At 46.2% G+C, this 27,156-nt stretch overlaps 1 protein-coding gene across 2 annotated transcripts in view; it reads left to right on the top strand.

The window, feature by feature from the left end:
- PITPNC1 (phosphatidylinositol transfer protein cytoplasmic 1) overlaps window positions 1-27,156 on the top strand; it is a 393,300-nt gene that overhangs the window by 105,867 nt on the left and 260,277 nt on the right. The window lies entirely within an intron of this gene.

Genomic DNA, 27,156 nt, shown 5'->3' with positions numbered 1-27,156 from the left:
GGGAGGTGGGGATAGTGCTGGGCAGACTTATACGGTCTGTGCCCTGAAGAGCACAGGTACAAATCAAAGTAGGGTATACACAAAAAATGGCACATGTGAGTTTATCTTGTTGGGCAGACTGGGTGGACCATGCAGGTCTTTTTCTGCCGTCATCTACTATGTTACTATGTAAAAGCTGTCGGTGATAAACAAGAGACTTCTTCTCCTGCTCTCTGTCCACCTAGAAACATTGGGGAAAATTGATATCTTTCCCCTCGAGAATTACAGTCACAATAAAGCATCTATATCTTATATCTTGGACACCCTCTGCTGAACTTTCTATATCTCAGTTAATTTCAAACTGTCCACAGAAACACCCTCAACCGAACGATCTCTTTGCACTACAGACTGAATCTTGGAAACAGGTACATAAATCGTCTGCAAAAGCTTCAGGATATTTAAGGGGGTCCTTTTACTAAGGTGCGCTGAAAAATGGCTCGCGGTAGTGCAGGCATGGGTTTTGGGCGTGCACAGATCCATTTCTCAGTGCGCCTGTAAAAAAAAGGCCTTTTTAACATTTTTGCCGAAAACGGACGTGCGGCAAAATCAAAATTGCCGCACGTCCATTTTGGGTCTGCGACCTTAGCATAAGCCATTGACCTAGCAGTAAAGTCTCGTGACGCGGTAACCGGCCGGTAATGACCTACGTGCGTGAAATGCCACTAGGCGCGCGTCCGAAAATAAAAATGATTTTTCAGCTGCGTGCCAAAAGTTAAATTACCGCAAGAGCCATGCGGTAACCGGGCGGTAACTCCATTTTGGCGCGTGTAGACACTTACGCGGCTTAGTAAAAGGGCCCCCAAATATCTCCCCTATTGTTACTTCAGTGGGAGCCCTTTTCCAGTGACGATCCTAGGTCGGCTGCCACCCGGGGCTGATCGCCGATGCGCACCCCCCTCCCCGGGTGCATCTTTAGCTGCGGGGAGCAGCCGCACGGCTCTCGGCTCCGCTGGCTCCCTGCTCCCTCTGCCCCGGAACAGGAAGTAACCTGTTCCGGGGCAGAAGGAGCAGGGAACCAGCGGAGCCGACAGGCGCGCAGCACCCCCCCCAGTAGCGTGCACCCGGGGCGGACCACCGCCCCGCCCTTGGTACGGCGCTGCCCTTTTCGCATTTCCATACTCTCCTTTACAAATTCAAGTGTATGCTGTGCTACAAATTTATTTATTAAGATTTATTTTCCGCCTTTTTGAAGAAATTCACCCAGGGTGGTGTACAACAAAGATCAATCTGATCATGGGCAATAGACAATTTCAACAGTAAAATTATTCAAATAACAGTATTCAGGGCTCCTTTTACTAAGGTGCGCTGAAAAACGGACTGCGGTAGTGTAGTCATGTGTGGTGGACGCACGCAGATCCATTTTTTCAGCGCACTTGTACAAAAAACGCCTTTTTAAAAATTTTGCCAAAATTTTATTTATTTATTTATTTGCTGCATTTGTATCCCACATTTTCCCACCTATTTGCAGGCTCAATGTGGCTTACAATATAATACAACAATAATCACATTGATGGAATAGGAAAATCAGAATATAGATAACGGATAAGGTGCATAAGAATATCATGGCAAGCATATATTTCAGAATTGTTGCAATTAAGGTGCATAAGAAAATTATGTATAATAAGAAGTGGATAAATAGGTAAAACGTTACATAATGATATCAGGACAAAATATAACGTTCAGTAATTAGGCTGTAAATTAAAATAGGCAAATTAGAAAAGTTCCATTATAATTGTATCTGGTGAAGTTTAGGTGTCAGTTCCTTAAGGGGGATCTTTTTTGTACGTCTTTTTGAACAAGTAAGTCTTCAGTAACTTCCGGAAGGTCATGGATGTGCGGCAAAATAAAAATGGATGTGCAGCAAAATAAAAATTGTCGAACGAACATTTTGGGTCTGAGACCTTACCGCCAGCCATTGACTTAGCTTTAAGGTCTCTCACGTTAACCCTGCGGTAATCGCCTACGCGTGCCAAGTCAGAGTTACCGCCAGATATTCGCCGTGCGCCAGAAAATAAAATATTTTTTCTGGCGCGCATAGTGGATGTGCATCAAAAGTGAAATTACCGCATGGGCCACGCGGTAACTCCAAATTGACACGTGTTGGGTGCGCATAGGCGTCTTTGCAGCTTAGTAAGAGGGCCCCTCAGTAAGCCATCTTATCAGACAACATAGGGTGCAATTAAAAGTGGAACACATGGACAGATAAGATAGAGTAACAGGAGTTAGAATATAAGAGGACTAACTTAGAAGAGTGGTGGAGGAGTGGCCTAGTGGTTAGGGTGGTGGACTTTGGTCCTGGGGAACTGAGGAACTGAGTTGGATTCCCACTTCAGGCACAGGCAGCTCCTTGTGACTCTGGGCAAGTCACTTAACCCTCCATTGCCCCATGTAAGCCGCATTGAGCCTGCCATGAGTGGGAAAGCGCAGGGTACAAATGTAACAAAAATAAAATAGATACTATTGGAGATTCTACATGGAATGTTGCTACTCTTGGAGATTCTACATGGAATGTTGCTATTCCACTAGCAACATTCCATGTAGAAGGCTGCGCAGGCTTCTGTTTCTGTGAGTCTGACGTCCTGCACATACGTGCAGGACGTCAGACTCACAGAAGCAGAAGCCTGCGCGGCCACATTAGTCATCTGCAAGGGCCGACTTCTACATGGAATGTTGCTAGTGGAATAGCAACATTCCATGTAGAATCTCAAATAGTACCGTGTTTCCCCGAAAATAGGGCATCCCCATAAAATAAGACCTACCGAGGTTTTTGGTGCCCTTAGAAAATGTAAGGCCTCCCCCGAAAGTAAGGCCTAGCAAAGTTTTGTAACGTCAGGCGAGGGTGGGGCTCGGAAGGAAGGAGAGGCCTGCCCTGCCCTGCTGCTCCTGCGAACTGGAAGGAAAGTGAAAGGAGGCTTAAGTTCAGGTTAGTTTCGGAGCGACGGAGGGGGGTGGGGTCCGGCGACTTCGGGTGGGAGCGCCATCTCGGGTGGGGGGGGGGCCACCTCGGGTGGGGGGTTACCGGTAGTTGCAGGAGCGACGGAGGGAAGGTGGGCGGGCCAACCGTGTTTCCCCGAAATATTAAGACCTAGCGCCTTTTTGGGCGCAAAAATTAATATAAGGCAGTGTCTTAAATTCGGGGAAACACGGTAGCAACAGTGGAGGAGTGGCCTAGTGGCTAGGGTGGTGGACTTTGGTCCTGGGGAACTGAGGAGCTGAGTTCGATTCCCACTTCAGGCACAGGCAGCTCCTTGTGACTCTGGGCAAATCACTTAACCCTCCATTGCCCCATGTAAGCCGCATTGAGCCTGCCATGAGTGGGAAAGCGCAGGGTACAAATGTAACAAAAATAAAATAGATACTATTGGAGATTCTACATGGAATGTTGCTACTATCTGAGATTCTACATGGAATGTTGCTATTCCACTAGCAACATTCCATGTAGAATCTCAACTAGTAGCAACAGTGGAGGAGTGGCCTAGTGGTTAGGGTGGTGGACTTTGGTCCTGAGGAACTGAGTTCAATTCCCACTTCAGGCACAGGCAGCTCCTTGTGACTCTGGGCAAGTCACTTAACCCTCCATTGCCCCATGTAAGCCGCATTGAGCCTGCCATGAGTGGGAAAGCGCGGGGTACAAATGTAACAAAAATAAAATAGAGGTTGCATGTGGAGTTGGCTAGGGGAAGGAGTGGATGAGCAAGTCCTGCTACAGTACATTCTAGAACACTTGAAGTGTATTGCGAGCTCAGTCACCCCAAAAGTGATTAGCATGACAGCTTTCTCAAGTACAGATCCTGTTTGGATGATAAGCGAGGCGTGAATCCAATTTTAGTTAGAAATAAAGCACTCTTATGCTAGGTATTCCAAGGACACATCCATGAGCTGTAACCTTGGCAGCACGGGCAAAGGTGATATATTGTGTACTATATCATCCACCCTTCCTAGTGAATATTCTCAGAAAGAACATAAGCATTGCCATGCTGGGACAGACCAAAGGTCCGTCAAACCCAGTATCCTGTCTCCAACAGTGGCCAATCCAGGTTGCAAATACTCGGCAAGACCCCAGAACAGTAAAACAGATTTTATGCTGCTTATCCTAGACATAAGCAGTGGATTTTCCCAAGTCCTACTTAATAATGGCTTATTGACTTTTCTATTAGGAAATTATACAAACCTTTTTTAAACCTTGCTAAGCTAACTGCTTTTATCACATTCTGTGGGGTTTAATTATATGTTGAGTGAAGAAATATTTTCTCTGGTTTGTTCTAAATTTACTAATTAGTAGCTTCATTGTGTGCCCCCTAGTCCCAAGTATTTTTGGAAAGAGTAAACAAGCAATTCACATCTACCCGCTCCACTATAATCAGTATTTTATAGACCTCTATCATATCTCTCCTCAGCTGTCTCTTCTCCAAACTGAAGAGCCCAAACCGCTTTATCCTTTTCTCATAGAGACGTCATCCCATCCCCTTTATCATTTTCGTCGCCCTTCTCTGTACCTTTTCTAATTCCACTGTTTCTTTTGTGCTGTATCTTTTTCCGCAAGTGATGGACAAAGTGTCGTACATGGCTAAAATGTATGACGTGTAGGAAGAAATCTTTCTGCACTGAGAACTAATGACCTAAGACTGTTGGCAGTGGCTGGAATACCACAATATGGAACAGCTGTCAGTGCCCGGAAGTTTTGCAGGGTTGTAATGTAGACGCTGTGAGTACAATTCATTTATCAACCAGAACTTATGACATAACCCTCAGGGAGGTAAACATAAGACATAGGAAAATATTTGCAGAGCAACGTTTATGAGACCAGGCTCATCTAAAAAAAAAAAAAAAAATTCTTTTTTGCTCTTGTGGTTTTTACACTGTTGTCAATACCCGTGCGGTTAGAACATCCTTGTTCAAACTTTCCTGCATGTTCGTTGGTAACGGGCTTCTGAAACATTATTGCATTGTTTCTCCTCCACACTAGAGCAGAAAAATATTCTACCAGATGTACCTGTGCTTTGAACCTGGTAGCATTATGCAAATAGACTCCGTTCCTTTTATCTTGCTGCACCATATGCCTGGAATAGACTTCCTGAGCCGGGTACGTCAAGCTCCATCTCTGGCCGTCTTGAAATCTAAGCTAAAAGCCCACCTTTTTGATGCTGCTTTTAACTCCTAACCCTTATTCACTTTGTTCAGAACCCTTATTTTATCATCCTCACTTTAATATTCCCTTATCTCTTGTTTGTCCTGTTTGTCTGTCCTAATTAGATTGTAAGCTTTGTCGAGCAGGGACTGATTGTCTCTTCATGTTCAAGTGTACAGCGCTGTGTACGTCTAATAGCGCTATAGAAATGATAAGTAGTAGTAGCAGTAGTCTTTGGGATTCCGGAATCTTTGCTACTCTTTGGGATTCTAGAATCGTTCTACTCTTTGTCCTTATCCCTTATTTGGCCTGTTTGTCTGTCATAAGTACATAAGTACATAAGTAGTGCCATACTGGGAAAGACCAAAGGTCCATCTAGCCCAGCATCCTGTCACCGACAGTGGCCAATCCAGGTCAAGGGCACCTGGCACACTCCCCAAACGTAAAAACATTCCAGACAAGTTATACCTAAAAATGCGGAATTTTTCCAAGTCCATTTAATAGCGGTCTATGGACTTGTCCTTTAGGAATCTATCTAACCCCTTTTTAAACTCCGTCAAGCTAACCGCCCGTACCACGTTCTCCGGCAATGAATTCCAGAGTCTAATTACACGTTGGGTGAAGAAAAATTTTCTCCGATTCGTTTTAAATTTACCACACTGTAGCTTCAACTCATGCCCTCTAGTCCTAGTATTTTTGGATAGCGTGAACAGTCGCTTCACATCCACCCGATCCATTCCACTCATTATTTTATACACTTCTATCATATCTCCCCTCAGCCGTCTCTTCTCCAAGCTGAAAAGCCCTAGCCTTCTCAGCCTCTCTTCATAGGAAAGTCGTCCCATCCCCACTATCATTTTCGTCGCCCTTCGCTGTACCTTTTCCAATTCTACTATATCTTTTTTGAGATACGGAGACCAGTACTGAACACAATACTCCAGGTGCGGTCGCACCATGGAGCGATACAACGGCATTATAACATCCGCACACCTGGACTCCATACCCTTCCTAATAACACCCAACATTCTATTCGCTTTCCTAGCCGCAGCAGCACACTGAGCAGAAGGTTTCAGCGTATCATCGACGACGACACCCAGATCCCTTTCTTGATCCGTAACTCCTAACGTGGAACCTTGCAAGACGTAGCTATAATTCGGGTTCCTCTTACCCACATGCATCACTTTGCACTTGTCAACATTGAACTTCATCTGCCACTTGCACGCCCATTCTCCCAGTCTCGCAAGGTCCTCCTGTAATCGTTCACATTCCTCCTGCGACTTGACGACCCTGAATAATTTTGTGTCATCGGCGAATTTAATTACCTCACTAGTTATTCCCATCTCTAGGTCATTTATAAATACATTAAAAAGCAACGGACCCAGCACAGACCCCTGCGGGACCCCACTAACTACCCTCCTCCACTGAGAATACTGGCCACGCAATCCTACTCTCTGCTTCCTATCTTTCAACCAGTTCTTAATCCATAATAATACCCTACCTCCGATTCCATGACTCTGCAATTTCTTCAGGAGTCTTTCGTGCGGCACTTTGTCAAACGCCTTCTGAAAATCCAGATGTCCTGATTAGATTGCACCCTTCTCCTCCACTGCTAACTCCAGACTCCGTTCCTTTTATCTTGCTGCACCATATGCCTGGAATAGACTTCCTGAGCCGGTACGTCAAGCTCCATCTCTGGCCGTCTTCAAATCGAAGCTAAAAGCCCACCTTTTTGATGCTGCTTTTAACTCCTAACCCTTATCCACTTGTTCAGAATCCTTATTTTATCATCCTCGCTTTAATATTTCCTTATCTCTTGTTTGTCCTGTTTGTCTGTCCTAATTAGATTGTAAGCTGTGTCGAGCAGGGACTGTCTCTTCATGTTCAAATGTACAGCGCTGCTTACATCTAGTAGTGCTTTAGAAATAAGTAGTAGTAATATGGATGAACCCAAGGCATGTTGTATCTTTTCCAGGGTATTAATCAGGTAACAGACAGCTTCATCATTCATTTGCATCAGTTCCAATAGATTTAGACTGTGGAAGCAAGACTGATAGAAGGTTGTAAACAGTGCATTTTTGTTTAGCAAAAAAGGTGCCGGTACTCAAATGCCAGGCCACCCTTTGGGGGAGGGGCGATCTTTGAGGGACCCACCCCACAATAGCCAGGCCCCCTGCAACCAGTCACACAATCTACAACAAGGTAGAATTGGTGTGTAGAGCCTGAGCTCTTTCATTAAAACTGTCATGTTCCCTGTTTACGCAAGGTATGGGCATCTGAGGATAGGGCTACTATTCGCTGCCTGGTATTGACCCCTGCCTGATTCTGGACTTGCTACTGTTTGCTGCCTGGTATTGATCTTTGCCTGTTCCTGGATCTGCTACTGCTTGCTGCCTGGCCTTGCTGCCTGGCACTGTTTGCTCCTTGTCCTGCTTTTGCCCATTGCTTGCCCATGCCCTGTGGACTTTGTTCTGGACTCAATTCTCTCTGCTGTTTGCTTCCCGCACCTGGGGGCTCAACCCCTGGGGAACGGAGGGGGGCACAGGGGGAACTCGGGGTTGACCGACAGCCCGGTGAGGAATCCTCCTCCATCGGGCACAAGGGCTCACATCTCCACTGGGCGAGCCTGACAAAAACTTGGGATCCGTGGGTCAATTTTAGCAGACAATGGAAAAGGTGCTGCCGGTACTCAGTACCCCGAAGTACCCCCTCAAAAAAAACCCAGGTTGTAAGTGATGGGATCTTGTCACACCGTTCTGCAAAGACTTCACTGGCTACCAGTACAATGCAGCAGTGGCGTACCAAGGTGGGGGCGGTCCACCCCGGGTGCATGCCGCTGGGGGGTGCCGCGGCGCACGCCTGCTCCGAATTCGCTAAACTTCTTTGCTCGTTCGCTGCAGCTCCCTCTGCCCCGGAACAGGTACTTCCTGTTCCGGGGTAGAGGGAGCTGTAGCGAACGAGCAAAGAAGTTTAGCGAATTCGGAGCAGGCGCGCGCCGCGGTACCCCCCCCAGCGGCGTGCACCCGGGGGGGGGGGGTGTCATTTCGCCGGAGGGGGGGCGCTGCACCCGGGGGGGGGGGCGCATCGGCGCTCCGCCCCGGGTGCCATCCAGGCAAGGAACGCCACTGCAATGCAGGTCTAAATTTGAAACTCTGTCTGATCTTCAAGGCCCTTATAGGCTGAAAATACCGCAGCTCAATTGATTTTGAGAGTATTTAGATATGAGAGGGTGACCCTGTTGGTTATGAAGCAGCACTGGTTGCCAATGGAGGCAAGCTCCATATTATAAACTCGGTTCTTTAACTTTTCTTATTTTACATGGTATAGCCCCGAACTACATTAAGAATTCATGATTTTACACTATCCAAACTGCAGGAAGACAGTACACAAGTCAATATACTTTGCTTGGTTTTCTTATCAATCTATTAAATGGTGGCATTTGTTATCTACGGAAACTAGGATTCAAGAAAACCACATTTTGTTTCACAAGCAACTAAAAATGTATTTTATTTACAAAAGTTTGTGTTAAATGAATATATGAATAATTCAAGAGGTTACCCTCTTCAATTATGAGAAGATGAATTATGGGAGCTGTGGCAGCGAAAATGACCCTTGACACAGAAAGGAAACCAGCATGGGACCTTCAAAGCCATGTGCACTCTGACTGCCCAGCTGTGTCCTGTCCCTCCGATGCACACTTCCTGTTTTCTCAGAGGCAGGATGTGATGTGACTGGACTTTCAGAGTGCAGGGGTTCAGAGGCCTCACGTTATGTTTCTTTTCTCTTTTGCAGTGTTACCAGGCCTGCGGGTTTCCCGCACAATTTGGTGGCTTTCCGTGACCAGTTGCGGGCAATTTTTGCCGGCTGCGGGAAATTGGGCGGGTTTGGGCGCTTTTCTGGGGCTTCTATTGGTCCAATTTGGTCCAACAGAAGCCCCGCAGAGGCGGGGTTAATGATGTCAGGGGTGGGGTTACTGACGTTGGCATCTACGTCGGGGGCGTGGTTAGTGACGTCAGAGGGTACGTCGGGGTGGGGTTAAAGACGTCGGAGGCGGGGTTGATGACGTCGGGGGCGGGGTTTAACTTTGGGCTGGTTTTGGGCGGGGAAAATTTTTTCAACCTGGCAACCCTGCTCTTTTGTCGCCATTTGCATATGAGAGCTGCCTGGAGAAAATCAGCCCTGCTGTTTGTGAGCACTGCTTTATATACTGGTTTGTATCAACCAGACAGGGAAACAATTGACTTCCTCCTGCTGGTTTGTGTTAAGCCCCCTGACACAACCCTTGAGAGGGCGAAACATGGCCATGTTGGGCTGTTAGAGGAAAGTTATATATTTTTAATTATCTGCGTTGAATAAATATTGTTTTATTTCACCACATGGGTTTGCGGTTCTTTATAAGTCTGTGTGTACATGAGCGTGAAATATTTATTTATTTATTTGTTTCACTTGTATCCCACATTTTCCCACCTATTTGCAGGCTCAATGTGGCTTACATAGTACTGTAAAGGCGTTCGCCAATTCCGGTATGAACAAATACAGTAATGTTGTGGTAGAATAAGGTTCGTGTGTAAAGACACATTTATATTTGTCCATTATATGACCTTCATAAGGAGAGTGTTGCGGCTCCCTATAGATGAAATACTTCAAGACCTGTACATATCCGTTTGGTCCAAGAAAGCAAAAGGGCAGACGGTCTGCAAACTCCAAGACGGAAAATCAACAAAGCAGATCGTTATGAAAAAATGTAATTTATTAATTGATATTAAAAATTATATACAGTACAGCCCGATATTTTTAATATCGATTATTAAATTACATTTTTTCATAACGATCTGCTTTGTTGATTTTTCATATCCATTTGGTCAACTCCTAATTCAGTTAGACCAACTAAACGAAATTTCAGATAATAAATATTGAGTGTAGGACGTTTTAGGACATGGCAAGCAACAATTGTCTCCTGTTTCTTTGATAGTCAAATCTGCAATGAGGAGGAACAAAGCATCTAAAGACCGTATGCCTTATTCTCCAAACAAGAACCTTAAATCTATAGACTTAATGGGTAAAAGATTGTACCGAAATTCCATGCTCGCTGCTCACATTGCAGTGCATAATTATCATTATGTACACTATTTACATACTATTATGGATAACTTGAATCAGTTAGTGGAAGGATTATCAGAAGTTAACAAACCTTCTTTCCAGTTGATTTTAGCACATTTCGAAGATTGTTCTAAGCAGATGATTCATGCTGCAAATGACAGCTATGAAATGGAAGGGGATCATCAAAGACTGTTTTATCGAGCAACTGCCCTACTAACGTTATCCATTTTTCCTTTCATTACATCACAGTTTGATATGATTACCCTCTGGAGCAGTGAAATTGTGTTACATAAGAACATAAGTATTGCCATACTGGGACAGACCGAAGGTCCATCAAGCCCAGCATCTTGTTTCCAACAGTGGCAAGATCCCAAAACAGTACAATATTTTTTATGCTGCTTATCCTAGAAATAACAAACAAAATACACAGAGTGTATATATGCCAATGCGATAGTCTTAAATACTGTTTGGACTAAAGTGAAGGGGAGTCTCATAAAGGATTTGTCTGTTGATAGTAATATTATTTTCACTCAATAGGTGAATATATTACATATATTCATGTCATAATCATTGACTCCACCTCCACCATCCCTTTTATAATGACAAAAAGCAACTTGCTCTGTTCTCTTTATATTGAATCTCAGTAAATATGTATTTATCGGAAAGCAACACACTGCACTTATCTTAGGCAAATTGTAAGGATATAAATCAGCACACATTGAAGCCTGGGGCATGAATCGGAATTATAGCCACTCCCCCTTGACAAAGTCGATACGAAACGGGAACCTGGCGGGGTTTTAAGAGGGCACCAATTTGCCTAAGATAAGTGCAGTGTGTTGCTTTCCGATAAATACATATTTACTGAGATTCAATATAAAGAGAACAGAGCAAGTTGCTTTTTGTCATTATAAAAGGGATGGTGGCCATGGAAATGCCAACAAAAGCAAATGAGTTATTAACGCTATTTTAGCCAGATGAAGTTGGCAATACATTTCTTTTTTTTTTTTTTTTTGCTTACAAATTTAGAAATGTATAAGCCCCGATCATTTGCGTGCTGGCGGAGTGGTATTCCTTATGCATTTTATTTTTCTGGCCTGTGATTCAAGTTTATTTTTACGGCCCTGGTATAAGTTTTTTTTGTTTTTTTTTCTGGAAGCAGATTCATCTTGAATGACTTATTGAGAAATACATGCTTAATTGGTGTACTCTGTAATTCTCATTAGGAAATCTTATTCACATAGTCCATGCATAATTAATGTTGGTGTAACATAGAGATTTTGCGACTGCAGTTTAAGTACAGCAGTCCAGCAGCAGTTTAGAAAACTTTACACCCTGCAATGCCAGAGCTTAAATTTCTCCCGGTTTGAGGTTATCAATAGAAATCAAACAAAATAAAACATGGAAAAGAAAATAAGATGATACCTTTTTTATTGGACATAACTTAATACATTTTTTGATAAGCTTTCGAAGGTTGCCCTTCTGAGATCGGAAGTAAGCAAATGTGCTAGCTGACAGTGTATATAAGTGAAAACATTCAAGCATTACTATGACAGTAAAATAGATACCATTGGAGATTCTACATGGAATGTTGCTACTATTGGAGATTCTACATGGAATGTTGCTATTCCACTAGCAACATTCCATGTAGAAGCCTGCGCGGCCACATTGGTGATCTACAAGGGCCGAATTCTACATGGAATGTTGCTAGTGGAATAGCAACATTCCATGTAGAATCTATAGAAATCAAACAAAATAAAACATGGAAAAGAAAATAAGATGATACCTTTTTTATTGGACATAACTTAATACATTTCTTGATTAGCTTTCGAAGGTTGCCCTTTTTCGTCAGATCGGAAACCTTCGAAAGCTAATCAAGAAATGTATTAAGTTATGGCCAATAAAAAAGGTATCATCTTATTTTCTTTTCCATGTTTTATTTTTATTGATAACCTTAAGAGTGGACTAACACGGCTACCACACTCCCGGTTTTGATAATGCCTCTAACATTTGCAGGCAGCAGTCCTATAATGACAGGTGCTCTGCTCTCATCCATTTTTATTTTTGTTACATTTGTACCCTGCGCTTTCCCACTCGTGGCAGGCTCAATGCGGCTTACATGGAGCAATGGAGGGTTAAGTGACTTGCCCAGAGTCACAAGGAGCTGCCTGTGCCTGAAGTGGGAATCGAACTCAGTTCCTCAGGACCAAAGTCCACCACCCTAACCACTAGGCCACTCCTCCACTGTTTGAGATTCTACATGGAATGTTGCTATTCCACTAGCAACATTCCATGTAGAAGTCGGCCTTTGCAGATCACCAATGTGGCCGCGCAGGCTTCTGCTTCTGTGAGTCTGACGTCCTGCACGTACGTGCAGGACGTCAGACTCACAGAAACAGAAGCCTGCGCAGCCTTCTACATGGAATGTTGCTAGTGGAATAGCAACATTCCATGTAGAATCTCCAATAGTAGCAACATTCCATGTAGAATCTCCAATAGTATCTATTTTATTTTTGTTCCATTTGTACCCTGCGCTTTCCCACTCATGGCAGGCTCAATGCGGCTTACGTGGGGCAATGGAGGGTTAAGTGACTTGCCCAGAGTCACAAGGAGCTGCCTGTGCCTGAAGTGGGAATCGAACTCAGTTCCCCAGGACTAAAGTCCACCACCCTAACCACTAGGCCACTCCTCCAACTCTCACCTCTCTGATCAGATCCTCAAACAAAGGAGGCAGGTCAGTGCAAGCAGAAGCTTCCTCAGGTCACTGCTGTGAGGATTGTTGTGGAACTGCTGGTCCATTGCTCCAAATTTAACATTGCCAAGAATTAATATTCAGTTTTGATCTAGGCCATGAGAGTTTCTCAATGATTTATTTGCCCTCTTAGCTTGTTACTAAGGAAAAGCATCCTCAGAGTCAACAAGACTCCAGAACAGGACTTTCTCATCCAGACTGGGGGGGACAGAAGCTGCTATTTTAGTACATACAGCTCTCATCGTGGGGTGTTTTTACTAAGCCACGGTAAAATGTGGCCTGCGGTAGTGTAGGCGCGGGTACTGGCCAGTTTTTACCGCATCTACAAAAAAATGCTTTTTTTTTAATGGGCCTGCAGTAAAAATAAAACCAGTGCGCGCCAAAAAACCAACCTGAGTCCTTAATGCCACCCATTGATCTAGCCGTAAAGGCTCACGAGCTGCATGTGTGGTAACCGGTCGGCGCTCACAATTACCGCCGGAACCGGCTTGCGTAAGAGGAAATAAATAAATAAATCCGGGTGTTATGGGCGTGCACCGAATCTGAAATTACTGCCAGGAGGGTGCACTGGCCTGACGGCAATATCATTTTGGCGCACTCTGCGCGCGCGTAGAGCCTACTGCAGCTTAGTGAAAGGGCCTCTGTGTGATTTGGCCTTTTTTTTTACCCGATGCAATAAAAAGGGCCTCAGCGAGTGGCAAAAATGGCCTCCACCACTAGCGCAGGGCCCGTTTTACTGCAGCTTAGTAAAAGGGTCTCTGGGTTTGTGCCTCATGTAATGGAGGGTTAAGTGACCACCCAAGCTGCAAAGGACTCAAATACAAATCAACTTACGCATCCAGCTTCTCTTACATAAGCGCACAACTGTGGAACGCGCTACCGAAAGCCGTGAAAACAACGTACCACCACCTAAACTTCCGGAAATCACTAAAAAACGACCTGTTCAAAAAGGCATACCCTACCGACCCAACTTAAATGCCTGAACCCTGCAACACAACGAAACCAAAGCTTGTAATAGACCTTGCATAACTCTTCCTCAGGGATAGTGCTGGGCAGACTTATACGGTCTGTGCCAGAGCTGGTGGTTAGGAGGCGGGGCTGGTGGTTGGGAGGCGGGGGTAGGGCTGGGCAGACTTATATGGTCTGTGTCCTGAAGAGCACAGGTACAAATCAAAGTAGGGAGTACACAAAAAGTAGCACATATGAGTTTGTCTTGTTGGGCAGACTGGATGGACCGTGCAGGTTTTTTTCTGCCGTCATCTACTATGTTACTATATACGATTCCCCAATGTGTCTATAACACATGAACCTTATTTGACCATAACATCACCTTGTATTTGTTTCACTACTGGAGATGGTAAACGCCTTTACGGTACTATGTAAGCCACATTGAGCCTGCAAATAGGTGGGAAAATGTGGGATACAAATATAAGAGGAGCAAAGAAACCCACCCCAAAGGGGTGGAGGTACACTGGTTCCTACGTGAAGAAGGCACCGAAACACAGCTGTGTTGAGTGGTTGTCACTTCACTTGCAATAAAGAATTGTTTCTTGATAGATGTCTCCTCCGGTTTTTAGAAGAGCCTACCTTTCCTAATTCTTGATTCTGGATACAAATGTAACAAGTAAATAAATAAAAGATCAAGGGATGCTGTATTGAGATTTGAACTGGGTTTCCCTGGTTCTCACACCATTAGATTACTCCTCCACCCCATACTGGTTCAGATCAAAGGTCTATCAAGCCCAGCAACCTGCTTCCAAAAGTGGCCAGTGCAAGTCACGAGTACCAGGCAGGATGCCAAAAAGAAGGCAGATTCCATGCTGCTTATTCCAGGGATAAATTGTGACTTTCGCCAAGTCTACCACGATAACAGTTTGCGCAGTGATTCCCAAACCCGGTCCTGGAGGCACCCCAGCCAGTCAGTTTTTCAGATTGTCCACAATGTATATTCATGAGAGAGATTTGCATGCAGTGAAGGCAGTGCATGCAGATCTCTCTCATGAATCTTCATTGTGGGTATCCTGAAAACCTGGGGTCTCTCCAGGATCAGATTTGGGAACCACTGGTTTATGGACTTTTCCTCCAGGAACTGTTAGTAAGATAGGCACGGGGAATGCCAAATTATGTTAAATGCAACGGAGCACTGTGGTCTTCCTCTGCAGTGGTGACAGAGGCAGTAACACCTTGCAGAAAGCTCAGCACAGAGTCTTAGAGCCAGTTAGTGGCCGCAGACCTTTAGAAACCCGGGTCTTGCAGGATTCCTGTGTTCATTTTCCTCATCTTAATCATGGCTTACGGACTTTTCTTTTAGGAAGACATCTAAACCTTTTTTAAACCCCGCTAAGCTAACCACTTTTCTCTGGCAATGAATTCCAGTTAAGGTGTTGTACCCACCTTTTCCAAATCTGAGTTTAAGGTGAGTCACATTCAGGCACACAGTTAATTCCTAACCCAAAAGGACTCACAATCTGTTTTACCTCAGGCAATGAAAGGATTGTTGCCCAAGGTCATAATGAACCCCGATTTAATTTGCCAGTCAGCAGGGAACATTTTTCACTTCACAGTATCTTGCCTAACTGCTGCACTTGGTAGGGCTCTTTGTACATTGGCCCCGCAGCCTTTGCTTTTCTCCAATGATCCCCATCTTAGATAAAATTTGTACACCGCGGTGATCTTTTTAAGCAAAAACCCTAGCGGTTTAGCAAATTCAAAAAACTGCAACTGGAAATGTATTAATGGCAAGTACTTAGGGTCAGATTTAAGTTTCAAGTCAAAGTAGGACAAAAAAAGGTGAAAACAGCTTACGTGTCAATTTCTTCAGCAAGTTTGAGAGAGCATGTGTTGGGTTGTGTTTTCTTTTCTTTTTTCACCGGGAGAATTTAATGTCCTGCGGCATCTGGCGAGCAAAAATTGTCACTCAAAGATCTGCAAGTAGAAACTTGTTCAAAAAGCACAATGGCATGTTTGCTCAAGCTTTTTGGCAGCCTGCAGGCAGCCATCCCACCCTGGATTTTGTTTTCCTTTCATTGTGGATATTTTGTTTTTCTAAGAGATTTTATTTTCCCATCAAGAAATTGCTATCAATAGAAATCAAACAAAATAAAACATGGAAAAGAAAATAAGATGATACCTTTTTTATTGGACATAACTTAATACATTTCTTGATTAGCTTTCGAAGGTTGCCCTTCTTCGTCAGATCGGAAATAGGCAAATGTGCTAGCTGACAGTGTATATAAGTGAAAACATTCAAGCATTACTATGACAGTCTGACAGGGTGGGAGGATGGGGGTGGGTAGGAGGTATGCAACAGAAAGGACTTAACAAGGATCTGGGGTTCCTAGCCCATTATAAACCATAAAGCTGTATGTCTCTGTTGATCACCCCACCCCTCACCTATCCACACCCATCCTGTTAGAATATCAATGATATGCTTTGATGTCCCCATGCATACCTCCAACCCACCCCCATCCTCCCACCCTGTCAGACTGTCATAGTAATGCTTGAATGTTTTCACTTATATACACTGTCAGCTAGCACATTTGCTTATTTCCGATCTGAGGAAGAAGGGCAACCTTCGAAAGCTAATCAAGAAATGTATTAAGTTATGTCCAATAAAAAAGGTATCATCTTATTTTCTTTTCCATGTTTTATTTTGTTTGATTTCTATTGATAACCTTAAGAGTGGACTAACACGGCTACCACACCTCTCTACTTAAGAAATTGCTAGAAATTGAATCCTTGTGCAAAATTATGCAGGTAAACTGTTTTATAAGCTCTCTCTCTTTTTTTTTTTCTTTTTACTGTATTTATCTCTTCTGTTGCCCAAAATGTGCAAATAGTCTTAAATGTTATGGCTTTAATTAGAGATGGGACCAGTATGCAAATTCTTTCTCAAGAGCCCTTTTGCTCTACGGGATATGCAGTTGCAGATATGAAATTAAAAATATCAATATCATTCTTTAGTATTCAAGCAGTTATAACCTGCTGTTTTAGTGGTTCATTACAGGATGGATGAGCAAGGGCAGATTTAAAGTTTTGGCACCTATGGACACCACAGGGGAGGCTCCCCCTCAAAATTATCAGAGTCTAGGCAAGGGCAGACTGATAGTGATCTGGGCCCTCGGGCAATAAGGGTCATGGGCACCCGACCACCTATCAAAAGGATTAGATTAGATGGAAGCTAGAGAGTTGCAGGGGGACAGAAATCCAACCCGTCCCCGCTGGAGTCTAACCCATTCCTACCGGTCCCCCCCCCCCCCCCCCCCCCCCCCGCAAGAATTTAACCTGTCCCGCCCATTCCCACAAGAATTTAATGGTACATTATAAAACGATTCCTGTCTGCTCTCTCAGTCTCTCATTGGGTTCGAGCCGCAGCACTGCAGGCAAGGAAGGAACAGAAGTTCGAACACTCTGGTGCGCACATGTAAGACTTTTCTGATTCACTGGCACTGTGTGCTAAGAGATAGCCAAATGCACACGCCAGTAGGTCAGGTGACATCTGATGCTCGTGCCTATGTCAGAGCTGAGGTCTGCGCATCAGCCCGGGAGCAGAGAGGATTAATAGTAACATAGTAAATGACAGCAGATAAAAACCGGAACGGTCCATCCAGTCTGCCCAATAGACATAATCATTATCAATTCATGTTTAAATCAACAATGAATGTGATATTATATACTTGATTATGGTATTTCTGTGGCGTTTCTGAGACATAAAGTCCGCCTGGCCCTATCCTTATGTTCCAGGTGCTGGAGTTTCCCTTGAAGCCCACTCCAGCCTATTTATCTTCTCATTTGCTGGACACAGACTGTAAAAGTCTGTCCAGCACTGTCCTCATGTTCCAGCCACTGAAGTTGCTGTCTAAGCCCTTCCCAGCTCATCTTAAACCAGATTCCCATATACGAGACACAGACCATACAGGTTTCCCAGTATCGGCCCTAGTTCATCACAGCCAGAGTCGCCATCTAAGTGTCACTCGACACATCCACACACATGCAGCCATTTAAGTTTAGGTTTTTTATAACTTCCATTTCCTAATTAGAGATCCTCTATGCAGTGGTGTAGCAAGGGGGGCGGGAGGGGCGGTCCGCTCCGGGTGTCAGCTCAAGGGGGGGGGGGGGGTGCTCCCTGCCAGTGGTTAACCACTTGTAACCACTCGCCTCCACCTACCCTCCTCTCCTCCTTCCTGTACACATTAATTGATTTGATTTGCTTACTTTATTTTTGTCTATTAGATTGTAAGCTCTTTGAGCAGGGACTGTCTTTCTTCTATGTTTGTGCAGCGCTGCGTACGCCTTGTAGCGCTATAGAAATGCTAAATAGTAGTAGTAGTAGCTCCCCCCCTCTCGGCGCATCGACACCCCCCAACCAGTTCCCGCACCTTACCTTTAAAAAGAATATCGGAATCCGAGGCGAGGCGCAGCGCCTCACGCCTGCCCTGCATGTAAAAGAAATGTGAACCGTCGGGCCTTCCCCCGCTCTATCTGTCCTGCCCTCCGCTGATGCAACTTCCTATTTCCGCAAGGGCGGGACAGACAGAGCAAGAGAAGGCCCGACGGTCCACATTTCTTTTACGTGCAGGGCAGGCGCGAGGGGCTGCGCCTCGCCTCGGATTCCGACATTCTTTTTTTAAAGGTAGGGTGCGGGAGCTGGTCGGGGGGGGAGGGGGTGTCGATGCGCCGAGGGAGGGATGTCATCGTGCTGCATCGGGGGGGGGGGTGCAACGGCGAACCGCCCCGCCCCAGGTGGCAGCCCCCCCCCCTGCTACGCCACTGCCTCTATGTTTATCCCATGCCTTTTGGAATTTCATCACCATTTGTATCTCTACCACCTCCTTAATGGAGACTTTCCACATCTGTGCTGTTAAAGCAGGGAGGAGGAGGAGGAGGAGGAGGAGGAGGAGACAGCACTCAAAGAACTTGGTACTCGGTAGGTGAGAGCAGGGGCGTAGCCAGACCTCGGCGTGAGGGGGGCACTGTTTAGCCGCCTCCCCCCCCCCCCCCCCCCGCCACTTTGGACCCTTTCGAGAAAAAGCGGCTCACCGAGGGTAGGTAACCAATTAATCCGGGAGCCCTGTTAAAGCGATTCTTATTAAATTTCTCTGAGTCGTCTGCCACATCCAGTGTTTTTGACAAGTATTTCTGGCCACATCTACAAATGGGAATTAGCTCAAACAAAGCTTCCCTTAAAACAGAAAAGTCAATTAACTTGTTCCATGCTGGACATCCGCAAACCCACCCCCCCTCCGCCGCCGCTCGTCCCCTGCCCCGCCGCTGCACCAGGTACCTTATTTGCTGGCGGGGGTCCTGAACCCCCGCCAGCCAAAGAGTCTTCTTCAGCGCTGGATGACTCCGGCGCCTTCGTTGTGTGACCATCTGTTTCTGACGCCCTACGTCCTGCACCATGCATGTGGCCCGGGGGGGGGGGGGGGCGGCGGCGGCAGGGGGGGTCAGCGGCTGGGGGGGTCAAATGTAGAGGGGGCCAGGGCGTAATCTGTGGGGCCCATGCCCCCATGGCCCCATGTAGCTACACCCCTGAGTGAGAGGCTGTCACAAGTGCAGCATGCACTTCAACGGGAACCCCGCAGGAACTGCTTCTGTCCCCACGGGAACCCTGTAGGAACTGCTTCCGCCCCCACGGGAATCCCACGGGTTCCGCGGGATTCCCGCGAACCCTGTTCCCGTGCAAGTCTCTACTAGGGAAGCGTGAGCCCCCTACTGCGATAGGTCCTCGGACACTGCCCTATTGTTCCAGTGCTCAGTCTGCCCTTGGGTACAGCGGGGAGTTATGGCCCTTCCCCCCAATCATTGATGGATGTGAAGGGGGTGGGAAAGAAGGATGTCCTCCATCCCTGAAGAAATTATCAGCATGGATGCAGCCTTCACCTCCCAGTCCTCCCACCTAGATCTTTCTCTCCCTGCCTGCACAGAAGTATGAAGCGGCTGCTCTACCATCTGTAAGAAACTGCTGACATCATCTTGGAGGCTCAGTTTTGCTACCAGGGCAAAACCTTGTGTGTCCCTGGTTAGCTGCTTATGTTTTACCCCTGATGCAGCCTATTTGGCGAAACGTGGCAACATCAGGATTGTTTGAATAAAGACTCTTTGGACTTTATAGTGTCTACTTTGCTGTTTTTCTTCTCTGTTGCTGCAAGATACGGAGGGCGTGTGTTACTAAGGCATGCTCATGCTTTTAGCGTGCGTTGCTCTGTCTGCCACTGTGCCCACAATGACCTGTAAGCTTCTGCATCTTTTAGGGGGCAAGTCAAGTGGGCCATTCTTGCCCTGAAAGGTGTAAGGACTCCTCTATACTGGCTTCAAGCATGAATTGGAAGAAGTGGCAAATGGAAACCTCAGCAAATACTGGGGCCCTTTTACAGAATGGCGGTAAGTCCAACGGGGGCTTACCGCGTGCTGTTCTGGGACTACCACCGGCCCAATGCGTCCACCGGTGGTATTCCTGCCCTGAGCGTGCACCATATCTGGGGAAAAAAGAAATCCCCTGTAAATCCAGCGGTAATCAGGCATCTCCGCACACTGCCCAGTTACTGCTACTACTTATCATTTCTATAGCGCTACTAGACATACGCAGCGCTGTACACTTGAACATGAAGAGACAGTCCCTGCTCGACAGAGCTTACAATCTAATTAGGACAAACAAACAGGACAAACAAGAGATAAGGGAATATTAAAGTGAGGATGATAAAATAAGGGTTCTGAACAAGTGAATAAGGGTTAGGAGTTAAAAGCAGCATCAAAAAGGTGGGCTTTTAGCTTAGATTTGATGACGGCCAGAGATGGAGCTTGACGTACCGGCTCAGGAAGTCTATTCCAGGCATATGGTGCAGCAAGATAAAAGGAACGGAGTCTGGAGTTAGCAGTGGAGGAGAAGGGTGCAGATAAGAGAGATTTACCCAGTGAACGGAGTTCCCGGGGAGGAGTGTAGGGAGCGATGAGAGTGGAGAGGTACTGAGGAGCTGCAGAGTGAATGCACTTATAGATCAATAAGAGGAGTTTGAACTGTATGCAGAAACGGATAGGGAGCCAGTGAAGTGACTTGAGGAGAGGGCTAATATGAGCATAACGACACTAGCGGAATATTAGTTACTGCTGGGTTAGTTCGGGTTAGTGCGAAAGCTCTTATCGCCACCTCAGTGGATGGCAGTAAGGGCGCCCCGCCACATGGCCACGCGGTAAGAGTGGCCATGTGGGTCTGGGGGCTTCTTACCTGCTGCGGTAAAAAGGTCTCTGGCGTGCGGGAAAAACAGCCCCCGCAGCTAACGTGGAGCCTTTTTTCCCGCAGCTTGGTAAAAGGACCCCACAGAGAGCTTCCCTTGTCCTCTACTAGTTCTTGTGTCCCAAAATGGTACCCCACAAAACAACTTCCTGTTTTAGTCCCACTTCCTGCTCAGATCCCAGGACCACCTGCGATGACCTCTTCTTCCTGCATCCTTTCTTTTTTTGGTTTGACTAACACCTTTGTGTTCTTGTAACTCAATCCAGTGACCTGATTTCCAGGTTCCTTCCTTCCTTCTCTTTGGTCCTTGGCTCTTAATTTCAACTTAGAGCTAACTTAGCTGCCCTTGCCTTGGTTTCAAGCCTGCCATGTTCTTAAGCCAATTGGGAGCAAACAGTCGTGGAGGTTCAGAAATGAGAAATTTTTACAGTATTTAGTATTTGTTCTTTCTTGTAAATGATTTTCACTAAGGATCATAAACCTGTTGATTAGCTGGCCGAAATCTACTGGTACTCAGGAAGCAGGACTCCCGGCTGAATGGATTATGCGTCGCTGTCACTTGCCTCTGTCTATCTGATATTTCTAGATGTTTGGCGGGCTGTGGCAGCTGAACCGAGAAAACCGGTCACCATGGGTGTGTTCCATGCTTAAGGCTGCCAACTGGATCCAGTCCTGGGTATACCCCCCCCCCCCACTGTATGCTGGGACTTGTAGTCTTGCGTTTCATAAGGAATGCAATGGAGAGAAATCAGAACTAGGTAAACCCAGGGCTGGATCAACCCTGTCCTGCAAATTTTGATCCAGTTGGCATTCTTGGGTGACTCTCTTCATAAAGGCAGTTAATACATCCCAATAAATAAAATGACCATTCTGTATATATGGTCTACTAAATCTGGAGGAGTGGCCTTGTGGTTAGGGTGGCGGACTTTGGTCCTGGGGAACTGAGGAACTGAGTGCGATTCCCACTTCAGGCACAGGCAGTTCCTTGTGACTCTGGGCAAGTCACTTAACCCTCCATTGCCCCATATAAGCCGCATTGAGCCTGCCATGAGTGGGAAAGCGCGGGGTACAAATGTAACAAAAATAAAATAGATACTATTGGAGATTCTACATGGAATGTTGCTACTATTGAAGATTCTACATGGAATGTTGCTACTATTGGAGATTCTACATGGAATGTTGCTATTCCACTAGCAACATTCCATGTAGAAGGCTGCGCAGGCTTCTGTTTCTGTGAGTCTGCAGACTCACAGAAGCAGAAGCCTGCGCAGCCACATTGGTGATCTGCAAGGGCTGACTTCTACATGGAATGTTGCTAGTGGAATAGCCCACCAACAGAAAACGTATTTACAATATCAATGTCTCTGGTAACATTCAACCACTTGTATACACAAACCAGGACTCTTAGCCACCAACTTCAAGAAAGTGCTAGCAAAACAGTTCACACCAGTATAATGTGGCAGATCTATAATTTATATGTATAGAGTACCCTCAGATATAAACCACTGTAACTGCAGTCAATAATGCTGCTAAAAAGTGGCATAGCACTTCTTTCATTGGGTAACTCTGACAATTTTTTGGGGAGAGCAACATATGCTCATTTTTTTATGCATCCCAAACACCACAGTGCTATAAAATCACTTGTAACTTTTAAAATAGTATATACTAGGTGAAAACTGTGCTTGAACAAAGAAACGAAGCAACAAAGAAGGAGGAAGATAACATCTATGCAGCCTTAACCCTTGTCCCTGAGGAAAGAGATTGAAACCCCGCGGAGTCGGGCAGTTCCAGGGAAAGGCAATTGATAAATGTTTTAACAAGGCAAGATAGTTCTGCCTGGGAGGCAAGAACTCAAAAGATAAGTGCACAGTTTTCACCTAGTATATACTATTTTAAAAGTTACAAGTGATTTTATAGCACTGTGGTGTTTGGGATGCATAAAAAAATGAGCATATGTTGCTCTCCCCAAAAAATTGTCAGAGTTACCCAATGAAAGAAGTGCTATGCCACTTTTTAGCAGCATTATTGACTGCAGTTACAGTGGTTTATATCTGAGGGTACTCTATACATATAAATTATAGATCTGCCACATTATACTGGTGTGAACTGTTTTGCTAGCACTTTCTTGAAGTTGGTGGCTAAGAGTCCTGGTTTGTGTATACAAGCTAGTGGAATAGCAACATTCCATGTAGAATCTCAAATAGTAGCAACAGTGGAGGAGAGGCCTAGTGTTTAGGATGGTGGACTTTGGTCCTGAGGAACTGAGTTGGATTCCCACTTCAGGCACAGGCAGCTCCTGGTGACTCTGGGCAAGTCACTTAACCCTCCATTGCCCCATATAAGCCGCATTGAGCCTGCCATGAGTGGGAAAGCGCGGGGTACAAATGTAACAAAAATAAAATAGATACTATTGGAGATTCTACATGGAATGTTGCTACTATTGAAGATTCTACATGGAATGTTGCTACTATTGGAGATTCTACATGGAATGTTGCTATTCCACTAGCAACATTCCATGTAGAAGGCTGCGCAGGCTTCTGTTTCTGTGAGTCTGCAGACCCTCCTTTGCCCCATATAAGCCGCATTGAGCCTGCCATGAGTGGGAAAGCGCCGGGTACAAATGTAAGAAAAACAAATAGCCAGCTTCTTCCATCGGTGGCGTGGTGTTCTCCTTTAAGGGAACTAGCACTGTTCACAGCTTTTGTTTGAATTATTCAAGGAATATGTCTTCATTCGAATCACCAGTGTTTGAAAACCTGGCATGTTGCAAGGAACTTTGAGATATTTGCAGTCTGGCCAGGCTTCCAAACTCTCTGTTCAGCAGATTGAATTTGAAAAAAAAAAAAGTTATTCAAAAGTAGCTCTTGTAACAAGGCCAGGCATCAACAGCTTTTACTGCCTCATGCCTTATTTGGCAAACAAGCTCATTTACTTCAGTATGTAGCTTGTTATAACAAAGCAAATGTGATTTTTTTTTTTTTTTTTGGGGGGGGGGGGGGGGTCCCACCTGAGCAGGTTGCTAGGTTGTGGGTAGGGGCTGGAACACCACTCTGCTTACCTCAGGCAGGTATTGGCTGGGAGGGAGGTGACCTTAGAGATCCTATATCTGTGGATAGTATCTGAGGATCTGAAGGTGACGAAACAGTGTGACAAGGCGGTGGCCGTAGCTAGAAGGTTGCTAGGCTGTATAGAGAGAGGTGTGACCAGCAGAAAAGAGGTTTTAATGCCCCTGTGTAAGTCGTTGGTGAGGCCAGTGGCGTTCCTAGGGGGGCTGAAACCCGCCCCCCAGGTGCAGCGCCCCCCCCCGGAACAGCGTGACACCCCCCCCCCGGCGAAAGAACCCCCCCTCGGGTGCACGCCGCTGGGGGGGGGGGGGGGGTGCCGCGCGCCTGCCGGCTCTTCGTTTTCATGCTCCCTCTGCCCCGGAACAGGAAATAACCTGTTCCGGGGCAAAGGGAGCATGAAAACGAAGAGCCGGCAGGTGCACGGCACCCCCCCCCCCCCAGCGGCGTGCACCCGGGGCGGACCGCCCCCACCGCCCCCCCCCTTGGTACGCCACTGGGTGAGGCCCCACCTGGAGTATTGTGTTCAGTTTTGGAGGCCACATCTTGCTAAGGATGTAAAAAGAATTGAAGCGGTGAAAAGAAAAGCTACAAGAATGATATGGGATTTGCGTTACAAGACGTATGAGGAGAGACTTGCTGACCTGAACATGTATACCCTGGAGGAAAGGAGAAACAGGGGTGATATGATAGAGACGTTCAAATATTTGAAAGGTATTAATCCACAAACAAACCTTTTCCGGAGATGGGAAGGCGGTAGAACTAGAGGACATGAAATGAGATTGAAAGGGGGGCGGACTCAAGAAAAATGTCAGGAAGTATTTTTTTCACGGAGAGGGTGGTGGATGCTTGGAATGCCCTCCCGCGGCAGATGGTGGAGATGAAAACGGTAACGGAATTCAAGCATGCGTGGGATAAACATAAAGGAATCCTGTTCAGAAGGAATGGATCCTCAGAAGCTTAGCCAAGATTGGGTGGCGGAGCCGGTGGTGGGAGGCGGGGCTAGTGCTGGGCAGACTTCTACGGTCTGTGCCTTGAAAATGGAAGATACAAATCAAGGTAAGGTATACAGGGCCGCCGAGAGGGTGGGGACAGGGGGGACAAAAGTCCCTGGGCCCGGGCCACCGAAGTCAGGCCCGCCCGCCGTCGCTCCCGAACCAACTAGCCTTAAACGCCTCCTTCCTTTCCTTTCACCACCTTCGCGGCAAGCAGCAGCAGGGCAGGCTGCTCCTTCCTTCTGTGTCCTGCCCTTGCCTGACGTAATGTCCGCAAGGGCGGAGCACGAAAGGAAGGAGAGGTCTGCCCTGCTGCTACTTGCCGCGAAGGTGGTGAAAGGAAAGGAAGGAGGCGTTTAAGGTTAGTTCAGGGCCCGGTAGTGGGTGGAGGGGGGGCCCGGCGACCTTGGGTGGGGGGGCCCGGCAGCGACGATGACCTCGGGTGGGGTGGGTGGGGGGGGGGGGGGCCCGGGGGCGGCCTTGTCCCGGGCCCGGCTCTGGCTCTCAGTGGCCCTGAAGGTATACACAAAAAGTAGCACATGTGAGTTTATCTTGTTGGGCAGACTGGATGGACCATGCACGTCTTTTTCTGCCGTCATCTGCTATGTTACTATACTTCTCTTGCTGTTCTCGTCTCAGGCACCCTCTGCCAGCAAGCACAGACTCGGTAAAGCAATGTCTTAGGGTTTGGCCTGCGAAGCCAAAGTAAATTTGCAGAAGAAAATGATTACAGGTTCAGGCCTTAAAAAATTGAAGGCTACAAAATCAGTAGTAGAAACAGTCCAACTACTCCGGCATCTTGTGAATGATTGTCCAGACCTTCTGCCACTGCTCTGGCTTCCTTATTTGGGGGTGGGGGGAGGGAAAAGGGGACAAGAAGGGCAATTGCCCCAGGCTCCCATGCCACATGGGCTCCAAACCTGCCCGAAGGTGAAGAATGAGCAGCCCAGTTGGTTTTGGCTGCCTCACCATGTGTAACATCTGCTGTACAGACAAGTTTGCTTTTTTTCCTCTTAAGATGATTGTAACAGTCATCTGCCAACAATACCTCAGCTCATCGAGGTCTCCCGGAGGACCTGTGGGACACCAAACCCTCAAATTCCCTTCAGTGTTGGCACACTCTCACCTTCCCTGATTTCTGGAACAATAGACCCACAGCGTAAGCCTAGAATCTCCTTCCCCAGTCCCAGCACTTCAGAGGAAGGGTAGACAGAAAAGACAATTAATTGCCCCTCCTCCACTAAGGGGTTGATATCCAAACGCAACATCATGACTCCTCCCACACAAAAGCTGTTTTACATATTAACTCTCTTCCCACGGCGTCTTTATTAATAGAACTGCTGAGCCTCTAAGGACCACATGCTATGCTGTTAAAGGGGATTTAGGCCAGGTCTGCTCATTCTCACCGTTGTATAACATAACATAACATAGTAGATGACGGCAGAAAAAGACCTGCACGGTCCATCCAGTCTGCCCAACAAGATAAACTCATATGTGTATACCTTACCTTGATTTATACCTGTCTTTTTCAGGGCACAGACCATATAAGTCTGCCCAGCAGTATTTCCCGCCTCCCAACCACCAGACCCGCCTCCCACCACCGGCTCTGGCACAGACCGTAGAAGTCTGCCCAGCACTATTCCCTATAGGGTTAATGCTATAACAGGATACTTTAAAAGATTTTTCTTTTTTTAAAGAGTACCTATTTTATGCCTGTTTTGTAAGGCAACATAGTAGGTGCCTATATTAAAAATTTTTTAAAAGGGGGACGCTCTCAGAATTGTCCCCGGTAGCACACCGAGTTACTCCTCTTCTGAAAATGTAAAGTATGTGCATGGAAGTACATTGTGGCA

The sequence above is a fragment of the Microcaecilia unicolor genome, chromosome 6 (assembly GCF_901765095.1).
Source record: "Microcaecilia unicolor chromosome 6, aMicUni1.1, whole genome shotgun sequence".
Lineage (NCBI taxonomy): Eukaryota > Metazoa > Chordata > Amphibia > Gymnophiona > Siphonopidae > Microcaecilia > Microcaecilia unicolor.
Note: the sequence above shows the minus strand (reverse complement) of the source record. Positions and strands in the feature narration are given on the sequence as shown.